The 13,749-nt window shown below is 47.3% G+C and overlaps 1 protein-coding gene across 2 annotated transcripts in view; it reads left to right on the top strand.

The window, feature by feature from the left end:
* LOC144945899 (zinc finger protein 608-like) overlaps nt 1–13,749 on the top strand; it is an 80,739-nt gene that overhangs the window by 12,907 nt on the left and 54,083 nt on the right. Inside the window, exon 1 of one of the 2 annotated variants that reach the window (XM_078874530.1) lies at nt 5,089–5,096. The exons of the other annotated variant lie outside the window; for it this stretch is intronic. The gene's annotated coding sequence lies outside the window, so the exon portion shown is untranslated. Of the gene's footprint in view, nt 1–5,088; nt 5,097–13,749 lie in introns of those variants that run through there. 2 annotated transcript variants of the gene reach the window in all.

The following is a 13,749-nucleotide window of genomic DNA, read 5'->3' as shown; positions in this document are numbered from 1 at the left end:
AAAAAAAAAATAAAGCCTCCCTTTCCAATCGGAGACTCGTTAGCCGCTGGTGGGGAAATTCCACATTCATATGGCAAGCGCCAGTGAAGCCGCAGGACAGCCCCTGGTGATTGATTGGTTGAATCGAGTGGTGCAACCTCGACATACGGTACTAATTTTGCTGATCCTGAAATGGACGGTGATTATTTTAATGACGAGCCGGGCTGCGTTAACTGAGATAAAGAATTTAACGTTAACCCGATACTTTAAACTCACGATCCTTTGTTAACCAAATAAGCAATACTTTACCGTGCATTATCAGCATCGGCTGCGGTCATTCCACTGCGAGATGAAAGCCTCCCACAGCCATCGTCATCTCTCGCGGTTCTGCAGTGTAACGATCCATCCGGTACCATCACATAAGCTCATTTCATTGTAGCCTCTCCACTGTGGATCTCATCTCGGGTGTGTTTCCCTCCTTTTGATGACCATTCGAGACGGCATATTCACTGTTAAGACTTGCGCAGGACATTGCAAGAGTGCAAAATGGCCTTACCAATACGTAATTACACTGGTCAACACACTTTTTTCTGGCATAAGGTATTCCAACGGTTTTAAGGTAATTTTGGGGTGCTGATTCCAAATCTGGCATCAGTTTTTGTCTATCACATCAGGTTTTTTGAGATATCAAATATTGCATGTATTAATAAAAACTGCAGAGGAAAAATATTAAATGTGGATATCTACATACAATGATATTATAAACACACTATCCTAAAAATAGAGCACCATATTTTAACACTAAAGCAGTCACTGACTCGCAACAACTTGCAATCATAAGTGACAGAGTTAATTTCAGGTAAAATCAATGAAAATGGGGTATGCCGATAGCATAAAAATTAGATATGATAGAGCAAATCTGAGATCAGATTTGGAATCGGCACCCTGAAATTAGTCTGAAACAGCTGCAAAAGTCCAGGCCAGAATTTTTTTTGACCAGTGTTATAAGATGACGGTGTTCGGCTTTGCTCGTATATATACACACACACGTGTTTTTACGGAGGCGCCGTAGCATTGTTGTTAGCATACCGTGCTACATGAATCTGACGACCTGGGCTCGATTCCCACTCCCCGTTAACATTGGTGGCTAAATATTCGAAAATTCCTGGGCCCTCCTCCCCCTATGCGTGTATCCAATAAAGCCTCAAATGCGTCTCAGCACTCCCATTTACAGGAGCGGGGGGGTCCTGCTTTTTGGGATGGTTGGCCGTTGTTTGGTTTCATGTGTCCCTACAGTCTGGTCAGACTATACGGGGGTGGGGTGGGGGAAATCTTTGTCTCTGTTTATGCAACAGAGATATTATTGGGGCCAATGACAATTGCCAAAGCTCAAGTGACAAGCTTGGGTCACGTGGCTCCGTTTTTTTACTGGAGCCGAGTCAATAGCTTGTCAAAGTAGATCTCATTCCTCTCCTCTGGCAGCAAACATCGATATTGAGTACACGGTAAACGTATTGGGTGTCGTGGATATTGTGCTGTAGCAAAATATTGCTGTGCGGGGGGGGGGGAGGCGAGCGGTGGCACAGCGGTTTGTGCAGCTGCACTCGGACTATAACCCGAGTTCGGTTCCCGGCCGTGGCTAACATCGTGGTGTTAGCGCTTGGTGCACAGCCTATAATGCTCTCCATTACCAGGCAGTCTCTGTTAGCCAGGCTCAAACCTGCTTGGCGTTGAAGATCCGACTACTTCGCGCGTGTGCGTGTGCCTTCGCGTGGTCTGACCGTGGGGAAAATCACGTTACCAAGTGCAGCATAAAATATTTTAAGTACAGCTCCAGATTTTTGTTGGAGGGTAATTTTGCAAGCTGACACGTGTGTGCTTTCAAATGGAATGTGTGAACACCGACAAGCCGCGAGTATATTTTATGTATGCGGCTGATTTATTTTATGACTGCCAAGACGCCCGACGTCGCAGACTTTGGGTGGTGGGGGTGAATCAGCTGTAAAATAAACGAAGCAGTCAGAGCTGTCTCTGCACTAAGTGGATCTTCGCGCAGATTAGGGGGAAGCGAGACCTGAGAGACAGCGAGACGCAGAGAGACACGGAGAGAGAGAGAGATACGAAAGAGAGATGCAAAGATTGAGGCACATCGTGATGGACACACCACGTGACAGCAAGAGCGATAGACAGACAGCGAGTGAGCGAGAAAGACAGAGGCACACAGAGACACGGATAATAGAGGCGCGCATGCACACAAAGGCAGAGAAAAAAACACACAAGGAGACAGACATGCAGAGAAACAAAGAGCGAGATATATGAAGAGACCGATTGGAAGAAGCATAGAGTGAGATACAGGGGAAGTTGCTGAGAGACAGGAAAGGGCCAGAGAGTGGCACACTGGCACGCTGACAAGAGAAAGACATGCACAGAGAGACGCAGGGATTATAAATTCTAATGACTGTCATGTGTACAGTATAAACATCAATTTAAATGTTGCAGTGCGGACCGCTGTGATTCACAACTGTGAGACGCCACAACCTGCTTGCTTGGCTGTGAGCTGTCAGGAGATGGCAGGTCCAGTAGGTGGGTTTTTGAACCCATCTTTACGTTGCTTCAGTGTCATCGCTTTTGAGAACCATTATGGGGTTTTTCCCTTCCATGTGCAATGCATCGTTGAAATTAGGTAAATGGCCAAACATCTCAATGCGAGACCCTCTTGAACAATAAAGGTGTTTGTAGGATTCTAAGCTTTTTTTCTTTCCTGGATATATAAACGTGGTGGATTTAAATAGACGTTTTGCGCCATTGGAGATTTTGATTAACTGTGGGAATTTCATTACGTATCATTTGGCCTGTCCAAGACCAAAAACATTTAATAACGGTTAAATTGCTGACTTTAGGAGGTGTGCCGACCTCAAAAAAACAAATCCCAACAGCCCATTTAGAATTGCAAAACAGAATTTTATCTCTAGTGCCGCATGGATTTTTTTTGTAAATAAAGAAGTCGCAAATCCTCCATCCGCAGCAGAAATACATTTGAAGGGGGGGGGGTGCAAAATCACCTGTTTTTTTTTAAAAAGGAAATATTCCACACCGCGTGAAAATTGAAGATGATTTTGAGGGTTCTCCCGTGAGTTTTGCATGTTGGGTTTTTTTCTTCTCCCAAGCGAAATGTGAGTTGCAAAAAAGAAAATGTTTGGCTCTTGCTGTTTACCGCCGCCACCCCCTTAAGTCACATTTTCATCGCAAGTATGGAATTCATCTTTAAAATGACAAACCTGGAATGAAGTTGCTAAAAAATATATATTTTTTCGTGCTAAATCTTACAGTGGTACAATGTAACATTTCTGGTTTATGCAATTACATTTTTTTAAAAAACATTTACATGGATAAGAAATGTGGGCTATTGTTTCAGATGCCACGCCTGGAGATCGATTGCAAGCCCACTTCGCTAACCGTTACGCCACGACAGCATTTCTAGAGAATATAGCGTGCCACGTTTATTCCATCGGTTCAAAATCGGCAACCAGTTGGGAAGCTGCCTGGTGAAAAGCCACACCGAGGGCAATAACACTCCAGACGGATTAACCAATTGTTTTTCTTAAGTATACCCGCGTTTGGCAGTGGTGCACAAGCATAAATAACACATTCAACGCAATCGTCGCCAATAAACGCTTGCCCCAAACGGAAATCTGAAATATGGAAGAAAAAAAGGGGACATTTTGGAAAACGACGCCATGGCCTGAAATGTTGGCTTGGCGTCGGTGAGGGCGATCTTGAATTTTAGGCTGAGTCAACCTAGTGGGTGGACGACGATGATGTTATCGACGAATGCGTTGCTCAGATCCGCGCCCCCTCCCCCTAGGTTGACCCAGCCTAAAATTTGAGAACCGCGTGTGCCGTGTCGCGCACGGCACATGACCATTAACGTTTGTATTTGAAAGTCTACCACCTTTTTTTCTCTTGTGGTGAAATTTGTACGTTCGAACCTTAATGGGGGTTTGTTTTTCTATTTATAAGTCTCTGCGTTATTGCAACAACCGTTTCTTCCCCAGCCTTTGTGTGCGCATTCGCGAATGCGTGCAGAATTGAATGCAACGAGGCATTTGGCAAGACTGCGCTACTGTGCTCATTAATAGCCTATTGAGTTAAAAGAGATTTAACAACCCAGTAATAGGAGTCTGGCAATCCTCAGCTGATGTCATAATACATTAGATTGCTTTCATAGCGCGCTCTATAATAGACTTGCGTAGCCTTACACTGCTCATCCGCTGTTGCGTTCGTATGGGTGCGGCGGTGCCGGCGGTTGTGGGCTCCGTAAAATATTAATTACCGAGGAAATTAGATTTATTGACTTGTCGTTTTTGCAAATAATTTTTGTCTGGGGCCCCCCACCCACCCACCCACCCTTTCTGGTGATTGCGAGGATACAAAGGGGGCGATGTGATGAAAGATTTGCCGTCGCACGCAGGGGATCTCCCCTGTTGTCTTTATTGAGGTTTGGGGGGTGAGGATTTAGTGGGCAGATTGGCAGCTTCGTAGGCCACGTGATTACGCCAACGGCGTCCGTCGGAACTTCACTCGGGCCGGCGATGGGAGAAATGAGTTGCGCAACGATTTGAATCTATTCGTCGGCGCGACGATGCCGACCCCGGTTATTGATCCTGGCGGCAATCGCAGCGATTCCGGCGAGCGGTGATGGTGGATCACGATGACGAGCCATTTGACCCCGGCCCGGCAAAAAAAAACCCGAACTGATTTGACTTGTACAGCGCTGACGGTCGGTAACACAAAGCACAGCCGTGACAAATTCGTCACGATATACACATCCGTGCGGTGACACCCCGACACGATCAATCGCACGAGAATCAACACGCACGCACGCGCGCACACCTTAGCGCGGACACACGATCATCAGGCACGACCGCATCCGCCCCAAAACAAACGGTGGAAGAGAAGAAATAACCGCTCGGCATCTTCACATTGAGTGCAGGGCAGGGCGGGCGGGTGGGGAGGGCAGTCTTGCGCGTACGGCCCGTTATATAAACAGCGGTTCTCGCGTGGCTTTTTCTCTCTCTCTCTGCCACTGCGCCCGAGTATTTATGGCCATCATCAAGGTCACGTTTTCGCCCTTGCTCCGCAGCCCGTGTGTATGTGTGTGTGGTATCGTTAGGCGCGGGGCATTCGCCGCTCGCTCGCTCGGCCGGCAGGCCGGGCGCTGTTGCACGCGACCGCTCCTGGCAATTGTCGCTGGTGTTCGCGTGTAAATAGGGGTTGACATTTATTTTCTTTGTATTTGTTTTGTTGTAGTTATTTTTATTGCTCTTTGGCGTACGCGTGCGACCCCAGCGCGGAACGAACGCTCGATCGTTTGCACGTTTTGTGTAACGTATTGCTTGATTGTATTTCTTCCGAGTGGTTTGTAAGTGTGTAGCTCAGATAGTAATTGGACCTCTGCTATTAACCCGTGTGGATTGCAATGTTGACTCTTGCTGATGCGTGTACTTGTCCCCCCCCCCCCCCATGCTGTTTCTGCTCGGGTTCAGCCATCGGCTGTTTGAACAGTTTGCGTGTGTAATGTGTGTATGGGGGAGCAGCGGAGTGGTGGTGGTCTAGTGGTTATCAAGCACACTGTACTATGAACCCAGCCACACGAGTTAGATCCACGCGCAGGTCCAACATCATTGGCGGTTATCTGAACCCACCTTGTCTTGCACCGCCCAGAGGTTCTCGCTAACATCACTTGCCCCAACAAGTCTGCAGGGCTATGGGGGGACCTATCACTTGCATGGAGATTGGTGGTGCAGTTATTAGCACGCTGCATACAATCCCAGCAACCTCGGTCCGTTCAATTCACAGCCACGAGCAACACACGTAGTTGGTCAGTTGGGATCCGAAGTAGTTCTGTGGTGCCATATTTTTTGTTTTGCGAGAGCTGTTGCCTGAAACGACGTGCGAGGCCCTGCTGACTTCCGGGCAGGTGGATCCAGGAGGACTGCTGCTCAGTTTTGTTTGCGGCTTTGCTCTGAAGCTGCCCAACGTGTGCTCACCTCGCCGTTGTTCAATGGGACATCCTAAAACTAAAACCTATTTCTTTAATTTTATCACTGAAGGTTCACTGAGCTCCATAGCTCTTTTTTTTTTCAGAAGCGACCTGGTCACAAATGATAGCTCGGCAAAAAAAAGTGGCTTATCTCGTGGAAATTCATAGCAGCGGCACAAAAAATACTCGTAACGCATATTTCCTCGATGTGGAAGAGGGGGGGCGGGGGGGGGAAAACGGGAGGACCTGTAGAAAAATCCACGTGCCCACGGGGATAGAAACATGCAAACTCCAAATATACACAGGCGTCTTCTTGGTTCTTTCGGTAAAGTCACGTAGAAGGGAAATAATAAAATAATGAAAATAAAACATAATAAAATAAAATAATTCTCACGACGTTTCGGCTACAACGCAAGCAGCCGTCTTCTTCACCTGACAACGCAAGCAGCCGTCTTCAGGTGAAGAAGACGGCTGCTTGCGTTGTAGCCGAAACGTCGTGAGAATTATTTTATTTTATTATGTTTTATTTTTATTATTTTATTACTTCCCTTCTACGTGACTTTACCGAAAGAACCAAGAAGATGAATCCCTGCAGTCACGAAAGCTTTAAATCGAAATTTATACACAGGCGTGTTAGGTTCAGGATCAAACTCCACGAGCTGCTGCTTACAGGTGGCGCCCATATCCGACGTTCCCCCTCCACGCGATGCTGGAAGTTTTTGAGGAAATGAATAGCACGGCTTCTCACTCCGTCCCTCCGATCGTTTAGCGTTGGCAGCTGCCGCTGGGAATTCCCCCCCTCTGTTCTTGGGCTGATCATCTCGTTCTCTCCAAGAAACCCAGTGTCGTCCGGTAGCCTCTGCGTGCTAACCATTGCACACTCTCGAATGAAAAGAGTGATTCATATTTTAATTGCTTGTATCGTTACAACATTTGACAAATATTTGCTTTGCCCCGATAAATTTTTTTTCTTTTTTTTTACAACAAGAACATTGCACGCTGGAATACATTCGCCCGTGCGCACGGGCTTATTTAACATCGTCTTAATTCTTAATCCAATCTCCGGTAATGAAATGCCATCTAACCCCTCGCAGCCCTCCTGCTGCTCGTGTTACTGTGGATGGCAGAGGTGTCAAATTTAACACCCGCTAATCCTCACCCCAGTGGCTTTCAGGCCCCCGTGTTTTCAATAGCAGTGGGTGGAGATGTTCAATTGAACACCTCCGCTGGAGTAGTAGAGCAAGTTAACCTACAAGCAAAATAAACTAAAAATAACTGAATGGATTTCTTAACCCCCCCCCCCCTCCCTCTGTTTGAATACAATATTTAAGTTAAATATGAACTATTGAAGCGGTGAGACGCTTATTAATGACGGATTTTTCTCACCTCCTTGCTCTTGTGAAAATACGTGTTTGTTAGTAATAGGCCATTAAAGCGATTTAGTCGTCATGTTGTTAGATAAACAATAATTTACAGCCATTTGTCGGTGCCGCTGCTGGATGAAGGCCCCTCCCCCGTGCCACGTTGGTCACGTGGGTTGTTTCATTGCGCTCTGTCACTCTTTGTGCTCACTCACAGCACGTGCGCCAAAAGTCTGTCACATCTATATGGGGAGAGGGTCGTTGTGTTTGTTAGGGGGTGAGGGGGGGGGGTCGTGGTTAGGCCCCCCCTGCGCTACGAACCCGAGCCAACCCAAGGTTCGATTCCCGTTCTCGGCCAACAATATCCGAACCAGCCCTGGTCCCTCCAGCTCTGAGGATACAAAGACGACCGGGCGTGCTTGTTGGCCAATCTCCCTCCTCCCCCTCTCGTGTGTCGTGCCGGCCTTTAATACGTGCACGCCAACAGCACTTGCCCCGACCGGCTGGTAAAGGCTATCGGGGGGTGGGGAGAGATCTTTGTCTCTTTGTTTTGGTAGGGGGGGGAGGGGTAGTGGCAAGGATTGGTTCAGATATCACTCGCCACAGGCCCTAGCCATGGCTGGGAATTCAATTCGTGTGTTTGGGTTCTCCGAGTGCAGTGGGAGCCCCACTTTTGTCCACAACTACACCCGCCACCCCTGGTGTTGTTTACTCGATCGCGTGAGCCCTATCTTGCAATATTTTAATTGGCCAAATGAATAATTGAAGCTTGGTAATTGAGCAGCCCCGCCGTAAATACATCGAACAAATGAACGAATTTGTCGTGAGCATGGGTTCGCGATTCATCTCGGGACCATAATGTTGTGCTGCGTCAATAATTTCCCCTGGTTCGATTTCTACGCAAGGGGCCGTCCATAAATGACGTAACGCACCTAAGGGGGGGGGGGGTGGTCAGACATTTGTGACGATGTGTGATGTGGGGGGGGGGGGAGAAATGTGACGTCACATCAAAATGTGCAACTTTAAATATAGATAACACGTTCTACTTAATTAAATAGACTTTTTAATAAATGTTTTCTCCTACAACATCCGAGTGCAGCGCCACATTAAATACACACTACAATGACAATAGTTTTAAGCGATTTGAAGCATGTTTAATATTTTTTTTGGGGGGGAGGAGGGCAGAGCTTTGTGACGTCATATTTGAGGGGGGTCTGACTTTTTGTGACGTCGTGTGACGAGGGGGGGGGGTCAAAAATCGTTCAAAATCGCGTGACGTCATTTATGGACGGCCCCCAATCCAGTGCAGTACAAACGTTAACCTAATTGAAATTGTCTCCAAATTTTCCACGCGTGGTCCTATGAGCATAAGAATCAATTGAAATAATTGTGCTGAACACAAAAAAAAGTCATTACCTAATAGGTAAAGGTGCAGCCCTGAAAAACTTTCTATCACCACTGCTGGAAGCCTCCACTCGAATGAGCTCTCGAGAGGGTGCTTTGGCCTACTCTTCCACACTCGCCAGACATCCTGTGGGAAGAGATGGGAGTGTGCCCCCCCCTCCCACGCGTTACCTCCACCGCGCGCCAACCTGCCGATCGACTCGCCGCGCATGAGAGCTCGTTTGGTGCATGCTGGGAGATTGAACCGTCAAGCTGAATCTTGCAAGTCCCAGTGCTTGCCGCGTGCTCACCATTTACGGACACGGCAAATTTTAAAATGGTGGCGGGGCTTTCAGCGATGTAAGGCGCGGAAAGAGCCTCGGAATAAGGGTTACGCTGCAATTCTTTGCAGGTTTCATCGGCCGTATTGTTATTCTCTTAACTCGGCTAGCGCGCAGTTTTTTTCACGGTGTTCCACATTTTTACACACGCTTCCCTCCATACAAAAATAAACATCGCGTGTTCGTGCACAAACGTAGACGTCCAACCTTTCTGGTGTGATGCCTGTGGGAATATAATCATCGCCGCCGCCTTTATTTCCACAGTCGTTGACTTTGAATATGTCCTTTTGTTTAAATCTCAGCGGCAAGCAACCAGCGCCGTTAATGTCACTTCTGATTGATACTGTTTGGACTTCCCTTCACTGAATGTTAAGGTCTTTAGAATTTATTGTACTTAAATCTTTGTTTACACTTGCTCATCCCTTACCTTGCAAAGCCACTCTGCATCGTCCTCTCCAGGCCCTGACTCACTGCTCGACGTATTTTTTTGCGAACGCTCTTTAACACTCCACAAAGCCAAATGGCATCTCGTTAAATCTTATTAATTAGCTGCTCGACAGTACATTTTGTGGCGGCCTCCGTGGCGCGTTCTATGGACGCAAGCTTGACACGAGCCGCCTCCTAACAATATCGCTGCCCTCCCCCGCAAAGCCATTCCATGAATTGTCACAAATTGGATTCGGTGGTTCGGTCCCCACGCCGTCGTTCAATCGTCCGTTCCGTTTTCACCGTCCTCCTTAGTGTCGTTTTTTTTTCCCTTCGTAAATTTTACTCCTGTTCATTTTGTATCAATTGGCACAGCTTTAACATTGCCATGCAATTTGCAAATACGCACTTGTAAGTTGTAGGGAAAAAAAGGTCTTAATTCTCATGTGCTCGCTTTAATGGATGAATGTGTTTCAAAGGTAATGATTGATTTTTCGGTCTGTGGATTAATGCGTCGCTCTCGTACCCTCTAGCTTCTTATGAGAGGCATCTGCCAACTGCACTGCAGGCCTTTTATTTACCACCTCGGACGTTTCAATTACCGCTTTTGATATCGTTACTTATTGTATTCGCCATCGCTTGCAAATTCCCCGTCGCTTCCAAAGTCCCAATGGGTTTAAATAGACCCAGACCCGATTGGGGATGGGGAGAAAATGGAGTGGACAATTTACGTGCACAAAAGAAAATTTAAAAAATGCCGTTAACACATTCGTCAGTGACAACACACTGTGGCCAAAAAAAACCGTTTCGGGCAATAGCCCTTTATTTCACAAACATTGAGGCCAGAAATACAGTGGATAGTAAGGCGTGGAGACTACAGTTTGTGCACCGTGTGGCCTGCTGATAATTGCGTAAAAAAAAACAATTCTGATGGACCAATTTGTCCAAAATGGTATAGGAATAGTTACAGCCGCTATTGCTTGTGCACCACTGCCGCCAACAAAGTGTCAGCCAAATAATTAGCTTTAATTCCGTGTAACGGCTCCATTTCCAATCTAACTCGGGAGACCCCCCCCCCCCCACCCTCGGCGCATTGCGGAATACATTGCCGGGTCTTGCAGAGAATTGGTCCTGGTGAGTGAATTAGCATTGCGTGATGGAATCGGTTCCCAGGGGGCTCTCCTTCACACAGCTCCTTGCCAGCCTCGGTAGTCGAAGTGCAATGTCTACTTGCAGCTGGGATGCGTTTTTAGGGGGTCTGGCTAGGAGGAGGAGGAGGGGTGGTGGGTGGGTGGGGGGGGCTTTGATCCCATCATCTGTAGCTCTTCCGCAACCACTTCCCGTTTCGCCCGGACTCAATCTCCATCGCGAGAAAGTGGATAGGTCAACAGGAAGCAAATGCGATTGCAGGAAATTGCATCATCACCAGGAGGCACGCGTAACTGATATCCCCATGCCCCCCCTCCCTGTAAAATGAAATTCCCCCAAAAATGGGGTTCCCAGTGAGGGGGGGGTGGGTGAGAGGTGAGGAAGGGGGGGGGGATGACACGAAATAAAATTGAAAACAAATCAATAAAAAAATCCCAAACACGTAATGAATTGTAGATTACTGTTATACGAACCAAACCCGACGGCTGTAAGATCATAACTGACATTCACATGGGTTAGTAAATAGAGGCAAAGGTGCAACCCTGCAATTGTTTTCTATTACCACTGATGAGAAGAAGAAGGGCCGCAACTCCTTGAAGGAGGGACGCATCTCTCTTGGCCGGTAGCTCCAATTCACGAGAAGTTAATTTCATCGAACGGAGTTGGCGGCAACACTGCTCTGTCAGCTGGAGGTCGGGGCGTGGGGGTGGGAGATGGGGAAGTGTGCTGAGACTCGGAGGTGCATTCGCAAGCACATGTTGCGCTCGTTGGCACTTATTACATTGATGGCACCAAGGGAGCTTGCTCCTGTGCTCCTGAGCAAGAAACATTGTGTGCTTATCATCAGAGAGCGTACAGACTCTTAAGAATGCCAGCCCTGACACGCGTTAATCGCTCCCGAAATCGCCGGACTTCATGGTCCCTGCGAGCTTCTTTTTCCTCTGCGTCTGGGCGAGCAGTTGCGCGCGGCATGGGAAATCAAACGGTCGCGGGTTGAGATTGTTACGATCAATCGTAGTTCGCAAACGTGTCCACGTGGCGATGAAATGCGTCGCTACGAATCTCCGCTCGAAAGTGGCGTGTCGTAGCAGCAGGTTGTTAGCAACTTGCGAGCGATGGTGGCGGCAGCAGCAGTACCAGGTTGCGAGCAACGCACGCGTATAAGCAATTCAATCGCATGGGGTGTGGAGGTGTGATGCTGATCTCCGGGGTGTGGGCCCGGCTTCACAAGAGCATTAGCCTCCTGAGCTTCAGAGTCACAATCGCATAAGAGCCTTATAAATGCTCACCGTGCACATAGTGTCCGACGGTAGGTGAATAATGGTAATTACTTATTTATCCAGGAAAGCCACACTCAGTCCTCGGACTCCTTTTTCAGACGAGTCCGGCAATTGAGTTTGTTTTATTTTAAGATGCTTTCCGCCAATTGGCGATGTTATGCACGCGCGAGGAAAGCACAGAACGGGCGTGGTGGAAATACTCCACCCCGTTACAGATGGCGATGAGCCTACTTGCTGTACTTGCCTTCTCCTTGCGAGCCGCAGGATGGGCAGCTCGACGCGACTTGTTTCTGGATACGTTCGCGTACGTAGGTATGTTGAACTTTTTTTCGCTTTGCTCGTCGTCAATCGTGCAAATCGCAGGTGCAGGGCAAGGACAAACAAACGAAAAAAGACAAAGCCGTTCTAATCAAATGAGTTTTCAATCGAGATTATTTTTACAAGTGCACAGCTACAGCGGCTTCCAAAAGTCGGAAGGAAGAGGGCCGTGGAAGCTCAGCTGAAAGCGCGTGATGCAATGACCGCGACCATCTCTGTTCGATGGCCAGCCCTCTACCCCAGTTTCCTGCAAGTCAAATGCGATGTTGCATCAAACTTGTTTAACCGATGGTGGGCCACCTAAAATTCCAGTCGGGAGCAGACTCGGCCCACCATCCCTGTAGGGTCCGTACAATGTGTACCTTGTGTACCGCTTTGTGCGGAAGGCACTGCTGTTTTTTTTCTTCCTCCCGTGGATAGGGTTGCGTCTTGTCCATAGGAATGTGGAATTGACACCAACGCTATACACTTTGGTGCTTCTCAATCAAGCAAAGTGGGGATGCGCTGACTTTTCAAAAAGCTGCACTGAAAACGTTGGCACTAAATATTTTCTGCCAGATCTATGGGACCTTTTTTGCCAGTATCAAAGTATGAAAAATAAGAATAGGTTTCACCCCGGTCTGGCAATAAAACCAGAGGTGTTAAGGTGTTCAAACACCAAATAGAAACCTTTTTTCCCCATGGAATCAAGTCTGTGTTAACTGCACACAGTACTTGTGGTGAACATGCAAACAAAACACGCTCTGATAATATATGCTTTGTCTTTGAAACTGATTTTCCTACACCCAGAGAGAGCCCTCTTTGTGTCTCAGCAGTGTCAGACCAGAAAACGCCAAAAGTCGAACGATACAAAACCTCTTTATTTTTCATTTTTTTTCTCCCTTTTATTTTTTGTGCAATTCGTGGGCCCTACTTTTAAACGGCATAACATCCTTATTTCACTCCCAACAAAGAAATTCTCTAAGTGCTTTTATCTGCAAGTGGGAATGCATTTGCGAGGCAGCGTGCGTGTCCACACCCCAGCTGTGTACATTGACTGGGAGCAAAACAACAGCGCGCGGAGGGTTAGACAAATGCTCTGTTATGACTGCCCGGGCAGCCGAATACTTTAAGACCATCTGCTACAGAAACCTCATTGTTTAAAAGCCTTTTCCCTGGAAAGCCATCTCTTGTTAGGGCAAATGAAAACGGATTCTCTGTAGTAGTAGTAATGGTATTATTTTTTTCTTACCACTGTCTGGTTGCTTGTGAAGAGGGAAATGGTGTTCGGTGGGGAGAAAAGTGTCCGTATTTAATGGTTCACCCTCCACTGTGTTAGAGGAGTCTAGGAAATATGTACCCTGCAACCTTTATAACGTTTAATTTAGAAGTCCCATCATTGTGATATATAAGCCGTGACAGGGTTTAATATTAATAATTATGTATTTACAGGAAAGCCTCGCTTGGCCCCAATGGAGTCTCTGTTTTGC

Source organism: Lampetra fluviatilis, chromosome 39, assembly GCF_964198595.1.
Source record: "Lampetra fluviatilis chromosome 39, kcLamFluv1.1, whole genome shotgun sequence".
NCBI lineage: Eukaryota > Metazoa > Chordata > Hyperoartia > Petromyzontiformes > Petromyzontidae > Lampetra > Lampetra fluviatilis.
Note: the sequence above shows the minus strand (reverse complement) of the source record. Positions and strands in the feature narration are given on the sequence as shown.